The sequence below is a fragment of the Sebastes fasciatus genome, chromosome 17 (assembly GCF_043250625.1).
Source record: "Sebastes fasciatus isolate fSebFas1 chromosome 17, fSebFas1.pri, whole genome shotgun sequence".
Lineage (NCBI taxonomy): Eukaryota > Metazoa > Chordata > Actinopteri > Perciformes > Sebastidae > Sebastes > Sebastes fasciatus.
Genome location: NC_133811.1, coordinates 3,725,900 through 3,732,613, shown reverse-complemented (window position 1 = coordinate 3,732,613; position 6,714 = coordinate 3,725,900). Strand labels below are relative to the sequence as shown.

General features: G+C 38.5%; 2 non-coding genes across 2 annotated transcripts; one reads left to right on the top strand and one right to left on the bottom strand.

The window, feature by feature from the left end:
• Positions 1–3,931: 3,931 nt before the first annotated feature.
• LOC141755564 (5S ribosomal RNA) lies at positions 3,932–4,050 on the bottom strand. The gene has a single exon (XR_012591260.1). It is a non-coding gene; the product is annotated as a 5S ribosomal RNA (ribosomal RNA).
• Positions 4,051–4,677: 627 nt separating this feature from the next.
• Positions 4,678–4,796, top strand: LOC141755160 (5S ribosomal RNA). The gene has a single exon (XR_012590871.1). It is a non-coding gene; the product is annotated as a 5S ribosomal RNA (ribosomal RNA).
• Positions 4,797–6,714: the final 1,918 nt, after the last annotated feature.

Sequence of the window (6,714 nt, the reverse complement as noted above, 5' to 3'; positions counted from 1 at the left end):
AGCCCTTATATACCTGACCTGACTGCTGTTGCCATGGCATTTACTGACTGATGCACGTGCATGTGTGTGATTGAGACACCAAAGGACACATTTTATTTTTTTTCTCATATTTATCAAATATATTTTCATTTTATTTATACTTCTATTTTTTTTTTTTTATAATTTTTCACTGATTTACTACCTTCTATCTCTCTTTCATTACAGTAGAGCTGTTAGGCTAATGCAAACTGTTGTAAACCTTACTTTATACTTCTACTCCACTTCAATTCAGAGGCAACATCAGTTATTCAGATTAATAATGAAAATATAATCAACAAATAAATTATGATGTATTATTATCGATTAAGATATAACTTTATTGATTTTTAGGGGAAAACTCACAAGCTACCAGCAAATAAAGTATATAAAATAATTAGAATGAGCCAGTTGCAATATTAAAGCGATGTAGGCCTACACATTCCTGATTTGTTTTTGATCTCACAGGGCAGGACTCTTCCTGGAGCCCCTGAGAGTGGACGTCAACCGAACCACACAAAGCCATCAGCATCACACAACCAGTCTGATGTGAGGTAGCTCCAGCACCACAGCAGTCCACTCAATGCACTGAACCGCCTTCAGCACCACACTTTACACACAAATAATAATAATAAAAAAACTCAGACATTTAAAATGATCCTGTGTTATGTCACATACTTTACTCTCACTGATATTGGGTTGACATGAATCTTCCTAAATAGTAATTAAAATGATAAATAATAATGATAATAAAAAATAATTTGGAGAACATCAACAATAATTCCCGTTCCTAAGAAAACCGGAACCAAAGAAATGCAGGATTTTCGACCCATTGCCCTCACACCCATCCTCAGTAAGTGCATGGAGAGTCATCTAACACTGTCACTCTGTGGGGTGGAAGACGCCAGCCTGACACTAATACAAGCAGTGACTGAACACCTGGATAAGCCAAAAGCCTACAGAGATTTTATTTATGGACTTCTCCTTTGCACTTAATACTGTTAAAGGGACTATTTGTAACTTTCAGAAATGCTTGTTAACAGCGACACCTGTGGCCGTTAAGTCAACTTAAGTCAGCGTCGGGCTTGCGCTTGCTCGCTCTAAATATACCTGAACGAGCATCGCTCAAAACAGTGAGGCGACACATGTCAGCTAAAACCACAATATCACTTTATATTTCACCTGCTTGGCAGTAATGTTAGCTGACCAGACGAAGGTCTCTCCATGAATCAATGCTGATCCTAGTGTTGGCTTTTCCTGCTTCAGCGCAGGCTGAGGCAGCGGCCGCAGCCGGAGTGAAAAGGGGAGACACCGGCACCCGGTCGGTAACGAGGCAATAACGTTTCTCGCTGCGGAGCTCCGACACTTCACAAGACACGGGAAACCTCTGTTGGTCTGGAGGAGCTGCAGCAGTTATTTCTGCACAAACGTCCACTGTGCATTCACTAGATATTCTCAGAGCTAAACTAACTCTTCTTCAATGTGGAGAGAGCGCGGGTTCACGTCTAGAGGTGGAGCGAGTACGCGAGAATGCGCGCGGCTTGTCTGAGTGAAGGAGAGCAGGCAGCGAGAGGAGCAAACTTCAGCCACACGCGAGCGAGCATGTGAGCGCGCATGTGTCCCGACCCGGTACATTTATACGCTTAAAAGGTTACAAACAGTCCCTTTAATACAGATATCCTGCTATCACGTCTTTTTGATTTACAGGTTGACTTACAGCTGTTATTTGCTGGATAAAATAATTATTATGTAACCGACCTCAGAGAGTTAAGATAAATGATTTTATGTCTTACAGTCTTGTTTTTAAACACTGGAGTCCCACAGGGTTGCATTCTATCTCCAATTTTATTTTCAATACACACAAATGAAATTATGTGCAATATAGAAAATGTCTCATTAGTTAAGTATGCAGATGACATGGCTTTAGTGGCTCGCCTTACCAATGTAGAGTCATTAAATGTTTACACAAACTATGTTACAGAACTCATGGAGTGGTTTGGTGATAGTCATCTTATCCTGAATGTAACCAAAACAAAAGAAATGTCTAAATGGTTAAAAGAACAACCTGTCAAATCCTCTATTTTAACCAATTAGAGTTAAGGGCCAGGAGGTGGAGCCAGTGAGCTCCTCGGGACTGTGGTAAAGACTCTTCCTGCTGCACAAACTACAGAGTTTTGAGGTCAGCCAATGCTTTTTAACCAGAGTATACCAATCCCTAATTGAAAGTATACTCACTTTTAACATTGTCTCCCTGTTTGAGCACCTAAGTGTCTAAAGCAAGACAAAGCTTTCCAAAGTAGTTAGACTGGGCAGTACAATTACAAGCTGCAAACAGACCCCACTGTCCATTCACCATGGCAGGGCAGTCCAACGCTTCAGTGGCAAAATCTTAGATGACCACAGCCGTCCCTTAAATCACCACTTTCAGCTGCTGACCTCAGGGGAAAGGTACAGAGTCCCCTGTGCAAAGAAAAACATCCATAAAAAAATGTTTGTCCCTGTTGCCATAAGGAATCTTAATATGTAAGGACAGCCACTTTCTGAAGCCAGACTGCTACCTCAGCACACAGCACTTTATATCCATTTATTTAACCTTGATTCAGTCCTCAACATCAAGTACCTGCTGCTCCTTTTAATGTAGCTTCTATTGGTGTATTGTGTTTTTATGTGTCCTGTCTGGATGTGATAAGTTGTGTTTTGATGTACCCTTTTTAATAACATTTTTTGCACATGCAAACCAAAGACAAATTTCAGCCTTTTGTATGCAAAAAGTAGACAGTAAAGTATTTTCTACATCTTGTAAATCAGTTGGTTACATTTGATGTGGAGCCTGTTTCAACAAGCAGCCATATACATATATAAATTTATATATATTTGTTTAATAATACATTTAATTCCTCCTCCAACACGCACGCACACACACAAACACACACACACACACACACACACACACACACACACACACACACACACAAGAAGTACTAGTAGTAGTAGTAGAAGAAGAAATCATACTTATAATTACACAGAAATAAATAAATAAAATAACTAAAAAAAATAATATAAGTAGCTAGTTAATCAAGTTACGTTGATTATCGTTTTTTATTGTTTTCTTGGCTGGTTCGACATTAATAGATATTGAGAGTGTTACGATGAGGAAGTTCATAAACATATTAATAATGTATTTGGAGTCGACATTCCTTTTACATGTGATAGTGTATGGGTGACATCCCATTTGAAGGGTGGAACATCAATGACAAGAAACCGGTTCAAATACTTTAGCAAAAAGGCTGTTACAAGGATGTGGCTAAAATCTGAGCCACCCACCACTGACGAATGGATATAAATAATACATGAAATATATATCATGGAAAGACTGTCTTTTTCCCTCAAAGTCCAGAGAGACATTTTTTTCCGGATTTGGTCCTATAAGTTCAGACCTTAGCTGATTTGATAGAATAATTTAGGGAGAATGTAATGTGGTTTATATTAGACTACTTTATCAGGTTTAACAACCCATACTTTATCCATTTATGTGTATATGTATGAGTATGTGTGTATATATGTACTGTTATGCAAGCTGTGAAATAAAGTATTCCCCCCTTCATCCTTTTTCACTGTAATTGCAGTGCAGTTATAGGGCTATTTTCTCACTTTCAATGGGGAAACACAAAGTAAATATTGGGTAAGCGGACTGCAATATGTAGCTTCATTTCAATATACGCACACCATAAGCTTCTGGATAATAGAGGTAGATATGGTTTCCTTGTGAATGTTTTTCTCTTCTTGAAAAAGGAAGTGATTTTTGTAGGAGCGAAAAATGCTGAAATTCAACATCCAGAGACAGGCTGCTCTGATTTTCAAAGTGTCCACCGGAGAAGCAGCGGCGCCATCTGCTGTTTGTAAAGAGAAGTGCAAAAGCTCACAGCACCTGGTATTCCCAGGCGGTTTCCCATCCAAGTACTGACCAGGCCCGACCCGGCTTAGCTTCCGAGATCAGACGAGATCGGGCGTGTTCAGGGTGGTATGGCCGTAAGCAACAGCACTGGTGACAAAACGGCCCTTTATAGATGTCTATCACTGCCGCCGTGAACGCCTGTGTGCATTTCTGCTCATAGGGACATTAGCATATTTACAGAACTTCTGGGCAAGGAGCTCTGATTACAGTGACACAGTTTCCCCACATGAATGATAAACACTATCTACGACAGAGGTGAGATTGTAACTGAGCTGCTTGAATGCAGGTTTGAGGTGCTTTTTGCAATTTTATGCTACTTTATACTTTATTTTACAGGGATAGATTGGAGTTTTTACTCTACTAAGTTTGTGATTGTTATTGCGACTTTGTACATTTAGATTTGACATTTAAAACGTGATTGTTTCAGAAAATATGGCGCAGTATGATACTTGAAAATGCTGCTTACACAGCAATACTGCAGTGATAATAATCCAATAATATTTTTATAACATAGCCTGTAACAATGTAACAATGACAGAGTTTGTAACAAAGGCCATTTTTGTCATTATAGTGAGAATATCTGTTTGTGTTCCTGACAATCTGCAGCTGCTACCTGTATGGGCAGAATACCAAAACGTTGTGTTACAGCATCTTTAAATCGCCTTTTTGTTGCTGCAAATGTTGCTGCAAATGTTGCTGCAAATGTTGCTTACGGCCATACCACCCTGAACACGCCCGATCTCGTCTGATCTCGGAAGCTAAGCAGGGTTGGGCCTGGTCAGTACTTGGATGGGAGACCGCCTGGGAATACCAGGTGCTGTAAGCTTTTTCACTTCTCTTTTACAAACTGCACAGGGCGCTGCTGCAGCTTCTTCGTTGGACACTGGCAGGCACTGATGAAAATCAATAGAATGGTGTACACACAATGTCAAAACTTTACAAAGATTTTTTAAAGAGCAGATCACGAGTTACAAGTGTATATCATTATATCATAAACTAATTAGAAGCTGATCAATTTCACTCAGAAAAATTTGTAGGAGCGAGGAATGATGAAATTCAACATCCAGAGACAAGCTGCTCTGGTTTTCAAAGTCTCCACCGGAGAAGCAGCGGCGCCCCGTGCTGTTTGGAAAGAGAAGTGAAAAAGCTTACAGCACCTGGTATTCCCAGGCGGTCTCCCATCCAAGTACTGACCAGGCCCGACCCTGCTTAGCTTCCGAGATCAGACGAGATCGGGCGTGTTCTTTTTTTTTAAATCTTTTTATTATAAATTATGACATTTTACAATCAAATGCATTCCCGGTTAACAATTAACCAAGAAAAAAAACACATAACAAATGAGGCATGTAAACTATCAGTTTATACAACAAAACTAAAAAACCATCAACGGTATAACTATGCCACCTTAAAATGAAAACACAAATCCCCTTTTTTACCCATGCTAATCAAAGTGTTATCTCCAACAAAAAAATTCTCTGCCTCTACATCACCATACTTATAAATCAAATTGACATCCCTTTTTACAATCATTTCAAATATGGCTTTAATATTCACCTTTTTCTTTTCAAAATATGCATAGTTTCTTCTTAGAACGACTGCACGCCGAGCGTGGCTCAAAATAAAATTCAATAAAGCCCGATTTGCCCCATTCTTCTTATATGGGAAACCAAACAAAAAAACAGTCCTCCAGTCTTTCAAAATGTTTTTGTCAAGTTTACATCGTTCGGCTAGCAATTGCTTCAAATAAACAAAAAAACCTTGCAACTCCCTACAATCCAAAAAGTAATGCAAAAAAGTCTCATGGCCACAGTTACATACATCACATTCCCCACTTATCTCATTATTTATTTTATGCAAAACCACTTTTGTGTACACTCTGTTGTGTCGCATCATAAAGTCATTATTTTCGCATTCTAAACTATTATATGTTACATTTAGACTAGCCCATATGTTTTTCTTTTCTAACTGGGGGAATACCTCACCCCATACTCCCTCAGCCGCTGGGGCCTTAAACTCCTCCTCTATCGAGATGGCATATATGTTTTTAACAGTCAGCTCTTTCAGTCTCTTCTTCCAGCTCTCTCTCACTACATATAATCCTGGTATTTCATTTGTTTGCTTTTTTACAATTTTTGTGTTTATTATTATCCTCCATCTTTCTGGTATACTCACTTTAATTTTGTTATAAAAACAATTAATTTCTGCCCTGCTTACTTCTTCCTTCACCTCACACACACTGTCATAAATACATTCATTCCTCAAAAAACCTGGTATTACCTCATACATTACATCCTTAACCTGTCGAATACCAGCATCCCAAAACAACTTGTTATACAATACATTATTATCATACCTTATTTTATTGTTAAGAAATATAGGTTGATTTATTATATCTTCCAGATTCTCACATTCATAATTTAGTTTTTTTTTTTTTTTTTAACTTAATTTTTATTGCAGTTACAGCAACTTACACAATCATAATAACATTCTATACCACTGTATTTTCCTTTTTGATAGCTGTCTCATAGTTTTAACACAAAATCTTACAGCTTAAAACAAGGGGGAAAGAGAGAACACAAAAAAGACAATCCAAATAATTAAAATAAAGTAAAGTAAAATAAATAAATTTAAATAATGATAACTGTGGTAAGGGGTCGGAGGTAAGGGAGGGGGAGTGTGTTGTATGGGTGTGTGCTGTATGAATGCGTGCACGTGCCCAGAGGTGACCTGGGTCAGGAAGACAA